General features: G+C 35.3%; 1 protein-coding gene across 1 annotated transcript in view; it reads left to right on the top strand.

Moving 5' to 3' along the window:
- The first annotated feature begins 15,938 nt into the window (after positions 1–15,938).
- LOC109098817 (anion exchange protein 3-like) overlaps positions 15,939–21,710 on the top strand; it is a 73,649-nt gene continuing 67,877 nt past the window's right edge. Inside the window, 1 exon segment of the mRNA XM_042764237.1 lies at positions 15,939–16,090. The gene's annotated coding sequence lies outside the window, so the exon portion shown is untranslated.

A 21,710-nucleotide genomic window follows, 5' to 3' on the forward strand; every position in this document is an offset into this window, starting at 1 on the left:
AATCAAACACACCTGAAGCAACTAATTAAGGTCTTCAGGCTCACTTAAAAATTAAAGGCAGGTGTGTGAATTAGGGTTGAAGCTAAGTTATTTAACACAAAAACTTTCAAAATAAAATATACACCAATGAATCGTTCAAAATAAACCCAAACATGCATTAAGGAAGTAAATGTGTCTGTTTTGAGTTTGTGAGGACTTTAAATTTTGATTTAACATAAACACTGTGTTCAGCCAATAGCACAGTTTTATCATAATAAACTGGGGAGTATACTAAAGAAAGAGATTCCTCACTCTTTAGGGAAAAACTACAGTAATGTATGGCCTCAATTTGATAACATTTGTATTACATTGAGTATTAATAATCATAATAAATTCTGACAATGACAAAAAGATTTTTATTTTGGCTTGTAGAAACCCTCTGTGAACAAAACACTTAGACTTTTGACTCACTAAAGAGAGTTGGATCTTTACTGGTTGTTGGCAGTGGAGATATCCAACACCGTCATCTTCAGATTTATCTCATTTGTCTGCAGCTGTTTGACTGACACTAAAAACCATGGGAGGAAAAGCTGAATAGGCCTGTCTCCGCTTAAACACATGGAACTGCTTGTGTACTAATCCATCATGCCCTGCACCACAGCTAAATATTCTTTCATAGTTCCTCATCAGCATTTTCCTGAATTCAGACCAAAAAAAAAAAAATGAAAGAACACTTCCCTTTGGCCCTGAAACTTTTGCACCAGTCAGACAACATCTGCAAAGGATCACACAAAGCAGCCATCCAGAAGACAAACAGTTTTGTCACTGTCCTAACAGATAAATATCGCAACAGCTGCACTTTAACACCACCAGCATTCTGAAAATGCCATTCTTGAAGGGGTGCAAAAAAGTGTTTTGGGAATAACGGTCACACAGCAGTGTGAATGCATGCTGCAGGGTTGTGTGCCATTTGGAATTTAATTGAGGTAGAAAACTGGAAGTGGTTTGTAAGGAAGTAGAATTAAATTAATTGAGAATGAAAATTCATACCATCATTTTAGACTAGAACAGCAATGTTCATAACTAGATAGATAGATATGTTTGAAATGCCACTAATATAAATTTAAAATGAGTTTATATTTCATCATAGTATACGTATTTCATGGACTTTTCTGGAAAAGCACTTCATTTCTCACAATGCATTACTTGTCTTGAATTTCTTTGAATTGCAGTTCAATTAATTCTTCTTCCTGTCATTCCAGTTCAATTTCCTGTGGGTGTGACTTTGTATGGGTACCACACTAATAAAAATCAATAAAGTCATGACAACATATGTTCTTCGATTACTTTACTTAATCAAATTATTTTAACCAATCTCAACTTTGTTTTCAAGTTATATGAGATTTAACTTGAAAGTCAGTTTAGTACTGCTACTTGTACTGCCAATCTGATAATACCTAAATTTTAAAGTAGATAGATTTTTTTTCTTTCTTTTTTTTTTCTTTCTTTTTTTCAGTGTATCTGGCTTTTTTGTTTTAAAGGGGACATATGATGCAATTTCAAGTTTTCCTTTCTTTTTGGAGTGTTACAATCTGTTCGTGAATAGATAAGATCCCTAAAGTTGCAAAGACTAAGGTCTCAAACCCAAAAAAGATATTCTTTATAAAAGTTAAGACTCGTCCACACCCTCCTAAAATGCCTCGTTTAAACACGCCCCCACGTTTACGTCACTGTGTGGGAAGATTTGCACAACACCGCCCAAATGTTCACACAAAGAAAGGAGTAAGTTTGATTCTCGCAGTAGTGTTGTTGCTGCATCCACTGCTATGTCGTGGAGACGCAGTGTTTCGTTGTGAAAGTGAAACTACTTTGTTTGGTCTTCCAAAAGATGACACAACTAAAAATCAGTGGTTAAAATGTATTTACAACACTGTTCCAGAACAGTTCAAACCAAATATTCAGATGTCTGCAACACATTTTACGGAGGACTGTTTCCTGAACCCGAGAGAGTTCTACAAAGTAGGGCTATTCATTTGGCATTTAACTATTTGGCTTTTTTTTTTTTATGCATTTGGCATTTAAATATTTTGCAATAAGATAGATATTGAAACACAGGGATGTTTGCAGAAGTAAATTCAACCAGTTCATTCACATAAGATAAGATTAGATTAGATTCAACTTTATTGTCATTGCAAATGTAAGGTACAAGGCAACGAAATGCAGTTAGCATCTAACCAGAAGTGCAATAAGCAGTAAGTACAGGATATACAGTGTCTACAATACAGGTGCTGGTTATATAATTAGAATATCATCAAAAAGTTGATTTATTTCACTAATTCCATTCAAAAAGTGAAACTTGTATATTATATTCATTCATTACACACAGACTGATATATTTCAAATGCTTATTTCTTTTAATTTTGATGATTATAACTGACTAAGTAAAATCCCAAATTAGAATATTACTTAAGACCAATATAAAGAAAGGATTTTTAGAAATCTTGGGCAACTGAAAAGTATGAACATGAAAAGTATGAGCATGTACAGCACTCAATACTTAGTTGGGGCTCCTTTTGCCTGAATTACTGCAGCAATGCGGCGTGGCATGGAGTCGATCAGTCTGTGGCACTGCTCAGGTGTTATGAGAGCCCAGGTTGCTCTGAAAGTGGCCTTCAGCTCTTCTGCATTCTTGGGTCTGGCATATTGCATCTTCCTCTTCACAATACCCCATAGATTTTCTATGGGGTTAAGGTCAGGCGAGTTTGCTGGCCAATTAAGAACAGGGATACCATGATCCTTAAACCAGGTACTGGTAAGCTTTGGCACTGTGTGCAGGTGCCAAGTCCTGTTGGAAAATGAAATCTGCATCTCCATAAAGTTGGTCAGCAGCAGGAAGCATGAAGCGCTCTAAAACTTCCTGGTATATGGCTGCGTTGACCTTTTGACCTCAGAAAACACAGTGGACCAACACCAGCAGATGACATGGCATCCAAAACCATCACTGACTGTGGAAACTTTACACTGGACCTCAAGCAACATGGATTGTGTGCCTCTCCTCTCTTCCTCCAGACTCTGGGACCCTGATTTCCAAAGGAAATGCAAAATTAACTTTCATCAGAGAACATAACTTTGGACCACTCAGCAGCAGTCCAGTCCTTTTTGTCTTAAGCCCAGGCGAGACGCTTCTGATGATGTCTGTTGTTCAAGAGTGGCAGCTGAAACCCATGTCTTGCATACGTCTTTGTGTAGTGGTTCTTGAAGCACTGACTCCAGCTGCAATCCACTCTTTGTGAATCTCCCCCACATTTTTGAATAGGTTTTGTTTCACATTCCTCTCCAGGGTGCGGTTCTACCACATCTTTTCCTTCTCTTCGCCTCTCTTTTAATGTGCTTGGACACAGAGCTCTGTGAACAGCCAGCCTCTTTTGCAATGACCTTTTGTGTCTTGCCCTCCTTGTGCAAGGTGTCAATGGTCGTCTTTTGGACAAGTCAGCAGTCTTCCCGATGATTGTGTAGCCTACAGAACTAGACTGAGAGACCATTTAAAGGCCTTTGCAGGTGTTTTGAGTTAATTAGCTGATTAGAGTGTGGCACCAGGTGTCTTCAATATTGAACCTTTTCACAATATTCAAATTTTCTGAGATACTGAATTTGGGATTTTCCTTAGTTGTCAGTTATAATCATCAAAATTAAAAGAAATAAATGAATATATTTGAAATATATCAGTCTGCGTGTAATGAATGAATATAACATACAAGTTTCATTTTTTGAATGAAATTAGTGAAACAAATCAATTTTTTGATGATATTCTAATTATATGACCAGCAACTGTATGTTACAAATGTACAATAAATATACAGATAAAGCAGTACTATGGACATATTTTACAGATTTTTTTAAAATACTATCAGCATGATATACACGTAGGTGTACTATGAACATACTATACAGATGGATGATGTAATAAGTGTATGTTCACTATGAAACTATGCAGAAACTAAGTAGAAACTATGAACATCATTTACACTAGTGCAATGGACAGTAAAAAAGTGCTTTGAAAAATATTCCAGTGTGCAAACGGATTATGCACTATTCTGTATGAATGAACAGACAGTAGTGCAAGTAATAACAAGTGTCACTGGTTTTGTTTTTGTTGTAAACCAGATGTAGTGATGAGGAGGGGTGAGGAGTATGTAGTGGTGTGTGTAGGGGCCTTGCGGTCAGCAACTGAGCAGTTTCCATACCAGACTGTGATACAACTGGTCATGATGTCCTCGATCGCACACTGGTAAAAGTTCACCAGGATGGCTGAAGACAACTGGTTCTTCTTCAGTGTCCTGAGGAAGAAGAGGCGCTGGTGAGCCTTCTTGACCAGGCTGGAGGTGTTTGTGGTCCAGGACAGGTCCTCCGAGATGGTGGTTCCCAGGAACTTGAAACTGGAGACACGTTCAACAACCATCCCCTTAATGTGGATGGGGTCATGTGTGCTTCCTTTTCTTCTTCCTGAAGTCCACTATGAGCTCCTTTGTCTTGCTGGTGTTAAGGAGCAGGTTGTTGTCAGCGCAACATGAGGCCAGGTGCTGTACCTCCTCCCTTTAGGCAGTCTCATTGTTGTCTCTGATGAAGCCAATCACCGTGGTGCCATCTGCAAACTTAATGATGGAGTTGGATCCATGCACAGGCTTGCAGTTGTGGGTGTAGAGTAGAGGAATGGGCTCAGCACACAGCCCTGTGGTACGCCGGTGTTGAGTGTGATGGTGGTGGAGCAGGTTTGGACTGACCTAACATGCTGAGGTCTGTTGGTCAGAAAGTCCATAATCCAGTTGCAGAGGGAGGTGTTAATGTCCAGGTCTCCAAGTTTTGTGGTCAACTTGGAGGGAATGACACTGTTAAATGCTTAGCTGAAGTCAACAAACAACATCCGTACATATGTGTTGTTATTGTCCAAGTGTGTGAGTACAGAGTGCAGCACTGTGCATACTGTGTCCTCTGTGCTTCTATTGCTATGGTAGGCAAATTGGTGTGTGTCCAGTGTGGGTGGGAGGCAGTCCTTGAGGTGTGCTAGGACCAGTCGCTCAATGCACTTCATAACAATAGGTTTGAGTGCTACGGGGCGGTAGTCATTCAGGCACATCGGGGAGGAGTGTTTCGGCACTGGCACAATAGATGTGGACTTAAAGCATGTTGGCACAGTTGCTTGGGTGAGGGACAGGTTGAAAATGTCTCTGAAGACCCCTGCAAGCTGCTCTGCACATGCCCTAAGCACACGTCCAGGAATGCCATCCGGGCCAGCAGCGTTGCATGCGTTGATCCGGCTCAATGCAGTGTAAACCTCTTTGGAGGTGAGTTTAAGGGGTTGATGCTCTGCTGAGGGTGTGATCTTGGTGGCTGTCTCCTTGCTGTCGCTGTTGAAGTGAGCATAAAAGTAATTCACCTCGTTAAGGAAGGAGACGTCTGTGACCGTCGGAGTGGAGTTGCTTGGCTTGTAGTCACTGATGGCTTGGATGCCCTGCCACATAAACCATTTGAATGGACTGATTCGGTATAATAATCTCAATCTTTGCACATTGAGGAAAAAGTACCATAACTGTACTCCATGATGATATCCAGGTTGCATTTCTTTTTGAAAAAACAAAACAAAAGATTATTATCCACATTTTCACAAAAAGAAAGGCTGAAAGATCCATATAAACTTGTTTACGTCTCATCATGTTTCTGTTTTGAGTAGATGGTTAAGGAGTGTCAGATATCTCTGTTGTTTGGAACCAGTCAGTGAATGACCAGGCTACCAAATCCTTTAGCCACGGTCTGAACAGCAATCGGATTGTTGTTTTAGGAAGTGTGTCCACAAGCTTATCTTATCTGATTGACTGAGATAAAGCAAAGCAAACAGCTCTGACCATATCAGAGGAGAAAATCTCAGATTCTGTCAAATCAAATGAGACTTTATTCAAGAGCTGTCTGAATGGTGTTTGAGCATGTAGAGATCTTGTTAATTATACTGAAAAATGCCACAGCATCTATTGTGCTTTCCTTTTACATTCCTGGTCCTGAAATAAACAGGTCTCTGGTATATCCAAAGACATAAGCTTCTGCTAATGTAACAAACACCATGTTTGCACTTGGTGAAGTAATGGGAGACAACACAAATACATCAGACTGGTTTGGCTGGTTTACATACGCCACAGTTAGCATACATGTGGTGAATCTGTGTAGTGTCTAACTATTTATAATGATCTTGGGAAATTTGACAGTCATCATGACTTTCCTTTACACGGATTACCTATTTACGTTTTCCAGTTCAAATGACTAATGACTTTATCTTAAATCAATTTTACATTTAAATCATACATTTAAGTTTACATTTAAGTTCAGGCCGAATTTATTACAGAAATGTAATACTTAAGTTTAAGAGTAGAGATCAATTTGATATATATATATGTGTGTGTGTGTGTGTGTGTAAAAGCATTTTTTGACTATCATTGTAATATTTTTAAACACTAAATATGAATTTAATTGATCAACTTACTATGTAATATTTTTTAAATGTTTTTAAATAAATATCATTAATATTAATATATGTAATATTACTTTATTACTACTACTACTACTACTAATTTTATATATGTGTGTACATACATGTATATATAATATATGTATGTACAGTATATATTATTATTATTATTTAAAATGATCATGGTAGTTTCATAATACATGTTTTCATTAATGCAGTATAATTATTTAACAATTATTTATTTTTTTGCACATTAATTTAAAAAAGCAAAAAACGTTTTGCATGTAATTTCAGACACTTGATCTCAAGTTAGTGAGTTAGAGCAAACCCTAACCAAAATGTAAAATGTCTTTTGTAAACCATTTGTAAACCATCTTTAGAGTAGTGCTCATTGCAGTGCATTTGGTTGTCAACTGCATGAATGTTTTGAGCACTTTTTACTTTGGAGCTGCTGAAGCGAGATCAGACATGAGGTGTTTTTTAAGTCTTGGAAAGCTGTTTCAGTAATGTTAAAAAGCTGTTTCATGTCAGTAATGTTAATTTGCCCTATCAGCATTAAAATGCAATACTGGTTCAGGAATGATGCAGGATTGTTGTCACAGTTACACACCAGGATGTGTGTTTAGACTGAGTCTGAATCAGAGAGATTGATTCCATGCCAACTATCCTCCTCCACACTATGATAAAACCGAAAGATAAAACCTTTAGCAGATGCCATAGAAGAACCATTGTTGGTTCCCCAAAGAACCATTCAGTGACACTTTTTAAAATACATATTTTTTTTCTTAGTGTGAGGAACATTTTAATAATCTAAAGAATATTATCCACTATTAAGAACTTTTTTTTGTATAACGGAAAGTTTTCATAGAAGTTGAATGTTTTTCACTGAACCGTCAATGCCAATAAAGAACCTTTATTTTTTAAAATGTAAACATTTAAAAAGATCTTTTTGAGTTTTAAGCCATCAACCAACCAGCTGAGATATTATTCACATCTTTGATGAGGTAATGATTTCTCCTTCCCCTGCTTTATTGCAAAATATTTAAACAGATATAAATACTGTAGTTGTTTGAGAGTTTGACACTCAATTACAGTCACAAAAGAAGGTAAAATAAACTACAAAAGAATCAGAAATGGGCTCCCTGCATCATGTGAACTTGTCCAAGATACAAAAAAGACTCTCTTTTCCTTAAAATACATAGTGATTTCTACTTAACAAAAAAACCTTGCCTGAAGTAAAGCTTCTCTGGCTCTTATTTAATATTAGAGGGTTGCACCAAATAAACAGAGCCAGAACAACTCCTCTGCTTCACTGAACCCTCTGAACCTGCTCCTCTGGACAGGGGTTCAGTTCAGAAGCAATAAAGGGCCTCTGCAAACAAAAGGAGTCCTGTAAAGCAGTTCATTTCCTGTTGTTGCTCCTTGATCCTCACCTTGAACATTTTCCAAAGTGTGAATATAGAGAGAAGTGGAGGCATATATAGAGGTCCCGTGACCGTTTCAAGAAGTGTGTTCCGACACTTCATTCATTTCGAATGTAAATACGTTCCTTTAAATATCCTCATCGTTATTCAGTCTCCTGTCTTTGGTATGTTTGTGGTTCTCAACAGGACGTTGCAGTGAAGGAAAGCTTGCCAAGCTGATATTCGGATGCTTTCGTTCTAGTCTTTCGTCATATTAGTTTGTAATGTATCTTAACATAATAAAAACTTCACATGCTTGCTGCTGCTCCCTGACGTCCACTCAGTGCAAATATTGTCTTAAGTGAGCAAGCTAGCTTGCTAAGCTGGAGAAATGCCCAAACAAAAATGTTTTCAACGATGAGCTGAAAGAATCTTTCTTCACACAACATGGGAGTTGAATTGCAGTTGAGGTTTTGCTGTCACTATAAATGTTAATGTTCTGAAGACTGCAGGTCATATTCGGACAGCTAAGCGCAAGACACTGCAGTTTTTTTAAAGATAGTACAACAACTTGAATGTTATTTGGGAGTGCATATGTAGTTTTAGGTTTCAGTGGTGTGAATATTTTGTGTTGAAACAGGGGATGATTGGTGCTCCTTTTACTTTGTCTTTTCCCCCCATCACATATTTTAGTAATCATCATAAATTATATATCATTTTGAAAGCTTAAAACCTCAAAATTAATCCTGTGAAAACCATTTTGAAATCATCGTGTTACCATGGAAATATAACTTTTTTCTTTTAGTGGTCTCCTCCCCAAGTGTCATATTAAAAATATATATTTACAATCAAAACTTTATGTAATCTTGACAAAATACAGTCTCAAGATTTCATATTTCAATATTGAGAGAATAATTCATACACTTAAAAGCACAAAATATTCAATTTAGTTAGAGAGTCATTTTTTTTATCAACTTCAAATTTGGAACTTAACTTATTTGGACATAAGGCTTTAATTTTATTTTGGATTAAAAAATATTTTTGTAAAATATTTATTTTATATAAATTAAAAAAGTACAGTGTACATTAGTACAGTGCATTTTCTTTACAGTAAATGAAATGATTCTTCCTCTTCTTCAATAATCTGCTGATCGTCTCACCAAAGAGTCCAACCTTAGGTCATGAGTTATAACAATTAAAGTCTGGATAGTGTACTTTCACGCCTGTGTCCAAAAATGGGAGGTGGCAGTTAAGGGGTTAAACTGGTTCTGCCAACTTTTCAGTTTGTTAGACTAGGAGACTAGCTAGCTTCCCTGCTAAACCAGCTTTGAAGACAACCTTAAACCTGCTAAGACCACCAAACCAGTTTAAGCTATTATTTTTTTTTTTCAGCAGGATCGGCTTAAACTAAACTAATTACACTAATATGAAATGCACCAACTATTTTATGAGACATTTCCTCTCATTAAATAAACTGCATCTTTTAGGGTTAATGTTATTCCTATCATTGTTCAAGAGTTGGTGGGCTCAAAAACCCTTTGTGTCCCAGTTTCAGACTTGGTCTGCCTACTTTTTTGGAAATACCAAGCTGAAATTGACTGAAGAAAGGAGGTATTTTGCATTCATGTGTGTTCATGTCTGAACAGGTTGTGACAATGTTTTTCTTTCCACAACCAGCAGCTCAGGTTCAAATCAGAAGTGTTATAGAATATGTTGTATAGGCTACCTTTACAAGATCACATCATAGGGATCTACCCAATGTACCCAGACAGGGTACACAACAGTTTTTAATGATAAAAAAAAAATAAAAAATAAATTGTTATATAACTGACGCAAATAATATTTTATTTTATTTTATTTTATTTTTTTTATTTTTTTTTTAGAAAATCTGACTTTGTTTAATACAACTCTACAATTTTCTATCTACATACCAAGCTTGGCCAAAATTGCAAATTAAGTTGATGAATAATCTTTTGGCAAGTTAAGCATCCTGGACAGCAAGTGAAAACAAATGACGTGTTAAAAAAAACATTTACCCAGTGTCTGGCTTCTGAGCAAAGACAGTTTTCTTTTTAGAAACCAGAACAACAAAACACTGATCCTATCTATCCTGATTTAATTAGAAATTTATTCATGGATGGTATCATCTTTTCCTGACTTAGGTAGTCATATTTAAACTAAATAATAATAATAATAATAATAATAATAATAATAATAATAAAGTTTATTCTTATCTGCGAACAATTCTGCCCTCTAGTGGATAAAAATTGGAGAACCCCATCAGAAGTCAACCTTTGTACAGTACAGTAATTTCTTTTAAAGAAATTTTAATAAAATGTTGCTATCAGCTTCATCAGGTATCTAAAGTAAATCTGAAATAAATTCACTCCCTTGAAAGATTACTTGGTATGAAAAGGTCTGATACAATAGTTACTACAGTTACTATAATAAAAAACATGGTAAAATAATAACAAATCACACAATTATACAACAAAATGTAGAATTTTGTTATAAAAACTAAATGACAGATTTATTTTCAGATAGTCATTGAGGTGCTATCTATCAAAACAGTTTAAATTTGGACTAATTTACTAATAAAGTAAAGAGTAAAAATCTCTTATTATTGTTAACACTGAACTGTGATTTTAGAGTTTACGCTCTAGTTTATTGACTACCCACATCTACTGCAGATCATTTAATTAATTGTTTATTTGATTTGATTTGATTTGATTTGATTTTTGTTTAGGGATAGTTTTGTGACTGTGCTGGTGTCAGTGCTATTTTAGTATCATTAAATATTACGTTTTTATATTTTCTGTTTGTATTTTTAATTTTTATTTAGCATTTTAGTAATTTTTTGCATGTTTTTTTCTCATTTTTATTATTATTATTATTATTATAAATATATAGTTCTTATAACTTTTCTTATTTTATTTTAGTTTGTTATTTTAATACTTTATTTAGCTGAAATAAATTGAGTTTTTTTATTTCTATTTAATCTTAGTTATTTTCTATTTTATTTCAAGTTTTTTTTTTTTTTATGGTTTTATTGTTAGATTTAGTTAATAATAATAATAACCCTGCATGGTGTCAACAACATCTGTTGAAGCTCCTGCTAATGAAAGCTTGAACACAGTTGCTACAGGCCACAAATACCTGAAGCAACTGTGGTTTGGAAACACCTACCATAAAAACAAGACATGAAGACGTTTCATCAACTAGATGTCTGCCTTCGCTCTCTGTTCATGTTTCCTTAGTAATATCACCTCTGTTTCCTTGCAAACCTCTGCTTGACTGTGACCTGGAGCGAATGACAGTAGAGGGTCTGGCGAATCTTTTTAACTCCAGCACACAGTGGCTTTATTAACACAAACACATTAATCGTGTGCTGAAGCGGTTGCAGTCTAATGTAAACAGCACCAGCAGCATGCAGAATATCACATTGATAGACATATGCAAACATTGCTTTGATTGGCAAGCTCTTTCCTCCTATTTCAGGGCTGGGATCTTCGTTTGGCAGAATGATGCATTAATACCAACCCTCAGTCTGTACCTTATACACACTGACACATTGTCCTCCTTTTTGTGGCTGAGTGCTGCTGATAACGTCTGTACTCCTCCAGGTCTGTGCTGACACATGCATTCTGATGGAATGTTGGATCCGTGTCTTCCCGGGATTCATGCCGGGGGAAGAGGAGATCACTTTAAAAGCAGCCGGCCCACCACCACTGACAGGCAAGTGGCCAGGCTGTGCAATGAGCTCTGAGAACAGTGCTGTGTCACTAACAAGATCCAGATATGAAACAGATGGCTTTTAAAATTAAAGGAAGCAAAAAAATGAGAGCAGATAAGGACAGTAATTTAAGAAAGAGCTTTAGAGTAATGGGTCTGGATACTGCAGCTCTTCAGTGTAATATAATTGCACAAGATTTAAGGGGAAACTGGATGCAAATGCCATTAAAAAAAAGTCATTTAGTTATATAACTCTCAGACTAGCATAACTATAAATATATAAGAAAATGCATATGTGCCAAAAGTTAGTAGTACCATTAAAATATTTACATTGATGAATTTAACTAATTTTGAGATAAAGTGCAACTAATTAATATATCTCAAATATATACAATACTGTTAAAAATAAATGCTGTGATGCTGAAAACAGGAGAGATTATGCTGAATATTCAGCTTTGTCATCAGAAATAAATTACATTTTAAAATATTTTCAAATGGAAAAAATTTATTTTAAATTGTATAAAAAAACAACATATTGCTGTTTTTACTGTATGTTTGATTAAATAAATATAGAATATTGAGCGTGAGAGATGACTTATAAAAATACTACAAAATCTTCTATCCTTCCTCCGACCTCAAACTTTTGAATGGTAGGGTAAAGCCTGAATCACAAATGTCACATTTATGAGTTGCAGTTGTGAGATATACAGTAAAATATAAGTAAACTAAAGTAAAATATATGCAAACATAAGAATTAGTCACAAGTGTGAGATATAATGTTACAATTAAATTATTATTATTAATGTTTATGATTATTTTTATTATTATTTTTGTTATGATTATTATTATTTTTACACTCTGAGACAGAAATGGGCTTCCATACAAAAATAGAACACGTTAATTCTATCTTTTCGTTTAATACTGTAAATAAAACTGAATATTTTGTTGTTTTTACCTTTTCACCGTATAGTGGTGATTCTATTAGCTGTCAGAAAATGTTTTTAAAAAAAAATTAAACTGTACGTCGATTATAGTTATTTGAAATTTGTTAAATCCTTTTACTAAAATATATCGATCAGACGATGAGTCAGAAATGATGTTTAACCAGCAACCTTTAGATTAAAAAGATATGGGTTTAAATATTATGGCATTAAAACATTAGACAGCATATGATTATGACTATGGGTTCTATTTCTCAGGCAGAGAAGACACATTACTGAGCATAATTTGAGTAAGTGTAATCACTCTAGCTTGTTGTGATGTAAGGATTTTTATTGTGTGTCACAGACATCTCTGCTCTCTCTTACTAAATAAAAACATTTTACTAAGGAGGTGAGGCTCTTGGTTACAACATAACACTTGTTGATTGAGGTTCATTCCACTTCTTAGATGGATCATTGTTAAGAACTACATTATCATTAAAATATTCATGTTTTTTATGTGGATATACTGTATTGGTTGTATCAGACAGGGCCTTGCACTTGAACCAAAAAACATTGAAATATTCCCTGCACTGATGGGAAAGAAAACTACTGTCCCCCATCTAAGAAAATTTGCTCTTCCTTTTAAAAGCTCCTGAATATTTAAGAGATTTTGCTGACACAGGACGTTTATCTCCAGAGAGCGAATGTCAAGGCTTTTTCATTTTCAAAAGAAAAAGTGAGTGCTTAGCAAAATATCACACCTCTGCTATCATTTGTTTCTTTAGAAAAAGTGTTGTGCTTGCATATTGATTGGAAGCTTTGTTAATTAGCATAAATTAGTTATTAATAAAGTTTGTTTGTTTGTATAGGTTTGTCCAATTTTCTAACCCAGAGTATAGTGATAGTTATGATTCTTAATATTACTCTATTTATCATTGCCTCTCGTCACACTGTGAAAAAAAACATGGTATAAAGTCTTTCACATACTGCAATCAAATAATTTCGGATACTTGTATCAAATTTACCCCATTTTAGCCACAAGGAGGCAGCATAATCTGAAAGTGTACTAAATCTGACTGTACTCAAGATATTTCTGTATCTGTAAATTTTTTTACATTCAGTACTTATTAATTATTATTTTATAGTAATTTACACAACTCAGTTAATATGCAAAAACATGTTTTTTTAAAGTTTTTGTTTGGATATGAAGAAAAAGAATGACTTTAATCCAGTGTTAAACGTTTGAAAGGTTTGTTGGTTTAGTGAAATTAGGCATAGGTAAAGAACAACAGTGGGCCTAGAACAGGATCAGCTTCCTAAAATAAAATATCTAAAATATTTTTAGGTAACCTCTCATGGCTTTTATATTATTGAATAAAACCTATAAATAAATAATCATCTTTGCTCTAAAAACAAGACCGTTCCTTATCAGCAAGACCACTGCATCAGGTTTATCCAAGGAAAACACTCCATTTCCATGTGTTTAATTCAGCTCTTCTCAATTATTTAATAAGCCAGCTGTTGTGTTAGAGCATAAGAAGAGCATCCTGCCTTTGAGATCGTCTCTCAATGACAGAATGAGAGAAATCAATGACAACAAAACAAACAATTAGGGACAAAAAAAAAAAAAAAAAAAAAAAGCAATTTGTGTGTTTGGAAACAGTCCAACAATGCATTCATTTCAGACCCTCTGAAGTATGCTGGTTTCATTTTGCACTGAATGGCATATATGAGTGTTAAATGTCTGGCATGAAGCAATTGGTACTGCCTCTCATCCAATCTGACAGGTAACAATTTCTGATTTTCAAACAAGCATATATGTACATTTGGAAAGTAAGGCGTGCACACCTCAAATTGAGCAAAAATAAAAATAAAATTAATTAATTAAATAAATAAATAAAAATGTTAGGCTACTTATAGCTCATTTATGCAGAAAAGCATGAAATCCAACACTGGGCCCAAATGTTTCAACTACTAATCTGCTTGCTGTTTATTACGGAGGCCCGCACATGGCATGCAGGAAAAAATAGTAAGCTAAATCGTGCAACGATTTACTAATACGTTCCCTCAATGTACTAAAACGTGCACATGATTACTATTGCGTTCCCTCGATTTACTATTTCGTTCACTCGATTTATAAATTGTGCGCACGATTTACTAATTCGTTTACGCAATAGTAAATCGAGGGAACGCAATAGTAATCGTGTGCACGTTTTAGTACATTGAGGGAACGAATTAGTAAATCGTGCGCACAATTTATTTATTTTTTTTCTTGCATGTCATGTGCGGGGCTCCGTAGTTTATTCACATCAAGTCCTATTAAACAGCAGAAACTGTTCGTAGTTTATTTTGAGTAGGACATTATGAGAGCAATAACTCGTGGTTCAGTAAGTGAGTCATAGCCTATTAAGACGTTTTTTATACACTACAAAAAAAAAAAAAAAAAAACACTCGTAAAATTATTTATTTTGGTAAATGAGAACCGAATCCTAAGAGTCCTATAATTTCATTCTAAGTTTCTTATACACTGAAAATAACCGCATTATAAGACTGAGCCTTTCTAAATCGCACTAGCCTACACTACACCAGTCAAGCAAGCTGTATGTTTTCCATTCACTAAAAGAACCGGTTACAACAAGATTCATTCGTTAGGAAGTCGGACAACAACGATCGCGCTTTTTTGAATCGCCAAAAACGGACCAGTTCATACGAGTACTCGGTTGAAAATTTGTTTTGGGAACTGGACTACACTGGTTGCACTTGCATTGAATAGATTATGCTTTGGTCCACTAACAATAACCGGTAACAGTCTATTGCACTACAGTTCACTGATGGTGCTGCATGCTTTTGATTCACCAAAAAAAAAAGAAAAAAGAGCCGACTCATCAGAGTCATCCGTTCGGACAGCAGATAGGTCACACTTGACTCGTTTACCGCGTTGTTCCGTCCGCATCAACGGAACAATGAACGTTCGAGAACCGAATCAACGGAACCGAATCATGAAAATAATTCGGTTTTTATATTTTATAAAGGAAATTGAACCTTTCTCGAATCCCGACCTTACTAATAAGTGAATTTAGTATAAAATGAAGTTTGAGTAGGCTATTTTATTTGGACAAACAATCTGAAATCATTAAATAAAACTAGATGAAATTAAATAAATAAAAATAATTAAAAATACATTACACAGTCCAATAGTAAGTAGAACAAACCTAATGTAGCCCTTACTAATGTAATATATAACTAATGTAATAATGCAATATAACTAATGAAATATATATAAATATATATATAATATTAATTTATGTTTAGATTTGAGGGTCCGTGGCATCGAAAAGCCCAGGACGCGCGCACCCTCAGCAGCATCTAGTGGCTGATGCGAACATCACTCTTGGATGAGAGAGAGAGAGAGAGAGAGACAGACAGAAGGGGAGAGATAGAGCAGCTGGAGCGCTTCACTATGGACCAGCACGGCCGCTGCGCGCTCTGACCGATCGTCTTCACTCTCCTTTAGATCGGACAACTCTCCAAACACACAGGTAGGCGAGCACGACTTTGTCCGAGTGCTGTCTCTAGCAGCATCACACACGTTCATGATGGAACAATGAGGAATAGCGTAGTAGATCATCTTGGCTAGGATACTGGTGCGTGGAGGCGCTCCTTCCTCCAGAGCCTACGGCAGAAATGAGTCTCCCCGTGATGAATGCAGGGGTGTGTGCTGAACAACAAAGCTGACAAAACACTCAATTAGGATGCTTAAAATGTGTGGACGGGTCATTCAGGTGGAAGGGAAGATTCGCGTGGAGTCGTATAGGGAGGTGCAGCATTTGCAGATCGATTTTACGTTTGGAAACAATGAATCAAAGGCGACGTTGAGTCTCTGTGTGTGCAGAAATGTTCTTGAGATCGTCATTTATGCAAAACATAATAGTGAAACAACATTCCGATTCAGAGTATCGCAAAACCTGTAATTAAGGGCAGAGCGTTTGGTGCGCGCCTGAAGGGGTTAATGCTTGAAAGATGCTGAAGTAGGTTATTTGAGCTAGTCATCCTGAACATTATTCTAGTTATTCTGTTATTGGTTACTTAATAGAATAAAAGCTTTGTGAAATAAACTGATGAAATGAAGATATATTGCCAAATAAAAACCAAAAAGAAACATTTCACATCTAAAATTCACTGTAAAAAAAATTCTAATTTTCCCAACTCAAAATTTTCTAGTGACTGGTCACATCTAAAATTTTCAATTGGCCCAAGTGAAATTCTGTAAATGTAATTTTATCAATTGTAGCAATAGTCTGTTAACATTGGCTCAATGAGAAATAATTTGTTAAAACAATTGAAAAGAAATTAGTTTACCAACCCATGTTATTGGCCCAATTATACATTTTAAATTGTAGTAGCATTCCTTTTTAGTTTAACCTAAACTAAAAATGTATTTTGGTAAATTTATATTAGTTAAGCAACTTCACTGTATTGTTTATTCCCCGTTGCCCCAAAAGAAAAAAATATATATATAAAAACACTCAAGCCATACTGCCACATTTTATTTAATACATTTTATTAAATCTACAACAGTATTGTGAAAATACCTTAAATGGTAAATACATTGAACATTTCTGCACAGTAGACCTTAGTAGATAAAAATCATGCATTTCAATTCAGGATTCCAAGATACACAAAACTCATTAGACCTTAGATCTTACATTAACAAAACCACAATTATTTTAAAAACAAACATGTCCCTAAAATCACAGTTGTCACAAGAAAATGTGGTATTCCCCTTGTTGCCAGTCTTTGGATGTACCCTCCACAAATGTGTTTTTAAAGCTCCAATTGTCTTGAAAATGCAAACACATTCTAGGTGTAAACATGGAAAGGAAGTTGCATTAACTGACCAATGGCAAGTTCTGTGTAGTGCTTGAAAATTAGGTCTTGGTGAGGTGATGAAAACTTGCAGAAGCGGCACTGCATGGACTTCTTCTAAACCTGCAAAATAAATAAATGACAAAGCTGAAAGATGATACTTTTGCATAAAAAAAGGCTTTCTAAAGATAGACCTAAATGGGGAAAAGTTGTCAGGCAGTCTGTACAGCAACTAATGGAAAATATAGCAAACTGTGGACTGTGTGACCAGCATGCTGGTGATAGTCAAGTCCACACTGCTGAAAGGGCAAAAGACCCAGAGTAATATTGATCAATTACTGTTACATCTTAAAAAAAAGAGTTAGAAATCTTGAGAAAAAAATAATTAGATGTAAAATTATATAAAATAAAATTTGTTCAAGTCTGTAGAGATTTTCTGAGGGAGGGGTTTGGCAAAACTGGTTCCCAGACTAATGCCCATTTCACACATACTTCATTTGCAGTGCGTATGTTAACCGGTTAGAGCTTTCACACTGCAAGCGGATGCGGTACGGCAGTGTGTTCCAGGTGCGGTATGTCTGCAGCAGTGCGGCGTTTCCGCATTGAGTCTATTTTTTGCTGTGCTGGACCCACTGAATTAAAGTGACAGCACATTGTTCGCATTAAAATAAACATGTATTGACGTGAAAATCTAGTAATTTCACCACAGATGCACATAATTTAAAGTCTACTCTGTTTCAAAGTCAACACATGGCTTTTTTCCTTGGATAAAGCAAGGAAAACGACACTATACCTGGCATTTTGGTAAAAAAAAGTGACATAATGGTTAGCACTCATCCTTTCTTGGAGGTGGAAAAACTAATTTCTTTATGACCTGCAGGATTTCTTGTAAAAAAGATTTTAAAACAAAAGAAAAGATGAGAATCGGCTGTTTTTGTCAAGCCTGTTGTAAGTTTTAATTTAAAATGTATCTGATTTCTAGTAAATCTAGTAATTTCACCACATATGCATTTAATTTTAATATAATTTATAACTCTACTCTGTTCCAAAGTCATGTACACAATATGGCGTATCTCAATGGGATGCAAGCGGCGGAAGTGATCTCTCGTGCGTATCTCTATGCCATATCGTGTAATTTGACCTCACTTACCAGAAGTGATGGTGTGGGGACGGCTGATTTGAGGTAAAATGTGATATAAATACTGTCACTGACACATTGATGTCTGACACGAAATGATCGGTTTGTGTGAGAAACCCAACAGTATTTAATTATTAATTAACAGATTGCTATTGATAAATAGTGATTTAATTAACATTACGTAATTCTGAGCCTTTTAGCTTGCCATACATGTACTGCAACACGCACATAAGCACTGCAGACGGAGTATGTGTCAAACGGGTGTTAACACAAAATGGCCAACCACTTTGAAAATTATGCAGCCTGAATTCAGACCTACGATGTTTGGCTACATTGAGAGAAAAAAAAGTTATAACAGAAACATATAACTAATACCTAGTGTCTCATACATTTAACATAATCACAATATAGTTTGACAAAATTATTTAGTTCAGTAAATAGTAAATGATATTGAATCGGGCTAAATTAGTTTATAAAAGGCTATCATGAAACCAAGGCGTGAATTCACTTTTATTCTGCAAAAATACAATGTTATGTAGGCTATGGAAAATATTGTAGCACACACACTCTTCATAGTTGTGAAATTGCTGTTTGTTTTGCACCGGCAGTGATAGGGTTAACAAAGTAAGTTTCCGAGCAGGGTTCGGAGGGCCGGGACAGTGTTCATCTCATAGACTGTCTTTGTTCTGATTAAAAGTTCGGAAATAGAGCTTCCCTTGTCTGTCATTTTTCAGACATTACAATATACTATGTCCTCAAGTAAAACATTCGGAGAGTCGTTAATTCGTTTAACCTTACCCAATGCTAGTGTAATGGCCGCGGTAGTGTAACATTAATGCCCATGTTTTACGGTTTTATGCTGAAACATTGAGACCTGCACTCGGTTTAACGTAAACAAGACTTAATAAATACATATTTCAGTACTCACCATAACTTAAATGAAGAAAAATCTGTTTGGAAATGATGTCTGAACTTCTGTCGTCGTACTTCAGCATCGACTCCTCAGTCTCCTCACTCTCCCGCGCAGATACATTTGAATCCACTATACCAACGGTTTCTCTCAGGTGCGTGCGCCTGTCTGGCATGCGCATGCGTTTTTTTTTCCTCCGCAAGGCCTTGTCCGCAAACACAGATATTTAACTTTTACTTGATGAATTGGCTGAACACAATTTAATATGTTCAGTGAATCTATTTTTTTTTATTTTACCTTTAGACCATACGCTAAAATTACCCCAACAGTTTCCTTGTTTGGGGATAATTATTTGAAAGCAATTTGTTGAGTCAATATTTAATTGTCAGTTTCCAAAATTTCACCAACAACAAGATGAACAAATATTGAAAATGCAATTCCTACAATGACTTGTCTTGAATACACCTGTTTCAAGATGAACAAATATAAGATTTCTGAAATAAGTGTATTTAGCATTCAAAACAGTTATTTAAAATTATTTTCAAAAAATATTATTATTGATATTATTTCCTAAAAAGGCACAATATAAATCAAATTTGGCTGTATTTATTACATTCATTTAAAAGAATAATAAAAAAAAAAATTAAAAAATAAACTTTTGTGACATGTTTAGACAATTTGTGACCATTTTCATATATCATTATTATTTTAAAACAATTTTCAGTAGATTTCTTCTTTTTATCATACCTATTTGCCATTGATCCATCCATATATCAACAAAGGCATATTCATTATTCATTTGTGTCAGATTTTGTGCAATTAAAATTATTTAATATTTTCCTTCCCTTAGTGTCTGTTTAAGTTTTGTAATAGGGCGGAGGATGTTGGTTATTTGTTTAGTTGTATAGGAATACCAGGTCTAGTTGCCACAAGTCATTTTTTCTCAGTGCGGGTTTATTTCTATATAAACACACATAGAAACAGTTCATTTATCACGCATTGTTTAATAATACTGCACGTTGTCACAGTATATAAGGTAAGTTGTCACATTGTTTAGCATTAAATTGCATATTACACATTGGCCTTAGAGAATAGCCTTGTTGTAGAAAAACAGTCCAAACTTTTGGTTGAAATCTACCACGACCCTAAACCAATGCACTTGCAAACAAAACATAAAAACTTTTATTTTATTTCTGCATTTCTCCTAATCTTGCTTTTTAATAAATGAGTCATTGTATACTGGAAATATATTGGCTCTGTGATGAATTGCTCCACTATTGTAAGTTGCTTTGGATAAAAGCACTGATTGTTAGACAAAACAAGCATTTGTGCAGTTAGTTTCAAGTTAGGAATATGAGATATAGCAAGATATAGAGATCTACATCTGTAGATCTACGTGAACTTTTTGAACTTGATGGTGATCAAATGTGATTCTCTGATGTGAATAAAAGGAATGACAGCATACCATTGTTGGTTTGTAGCAGGGAAAGAACTGGCTTGAAAATGCATTTTTATTATTTGTATGTCCTGAGATTCTTAACGCCACAACCCTGATATTTTACAATTCAAATTTGAGTTAACCAAATGACACCTGTCCTCATCTTCTGCGTGTTTTGGACTATAACAGCACTAAGGTTAGCAGTGTAGCTGAAGCATGTTGGCAACTTAGTGTTTTTTCCAGTCTTTGCAGATGTGCCCTCCACATTGTTTCTTATGCCCACACACATATCCAAATATAGATCCAAACATCAATAGATAGGACTTTGTGGATCATGCTAAGTAGGCTGAAAATAATAGATACTTCCAGAAGAGGTGGAGCCTGGCAGAGGCTTTGTAAATGTCTACATCTGTGCTGTTCTTGCATTATAGATTCATAAGCTGCAGTATGCATACCAGCGATTCTCAAGTGGTGGGTTGCGACACAAAAATGGGTCACAGATCTTTTCTGATATGGTAGTTAAAGGAATAGTTCACCCGAAATTTGCTGAAAATTTACTCACCCTCAGACCATCCAAGATATGTTTGTTTCTTCATGGGAACAATTTCAGAGAAATTTAACGTTCCATCACTTGCTCATCGATGGATCCTCTGCAGTGAATGGGTGCCGCCAGAATGAGAGTCCAAACAGCTGATAAAAACATCACAATAATCCACACCACTGCAGTCCATGAAGTGAAAAGCTGTGTGTTTGTAAGAAGCAAAATTAATAACTAAAGCATTTTAACTTTAAACCATGGCTTCTGTC

Source organism: Cyprinus carpio, chromosome A9, assembly GCF_018340385.1.
Source record: "Cyprinus carpio isolate SPL01 chromosome A9, ASM1834038v1, whole genome shotgun sequence".
NCBI lineage: Eukaryota > Metazoa > Chordata > Actinopteri > Cypriniformes > Cyprinidae > Cyprinus > Cyprinus carpio.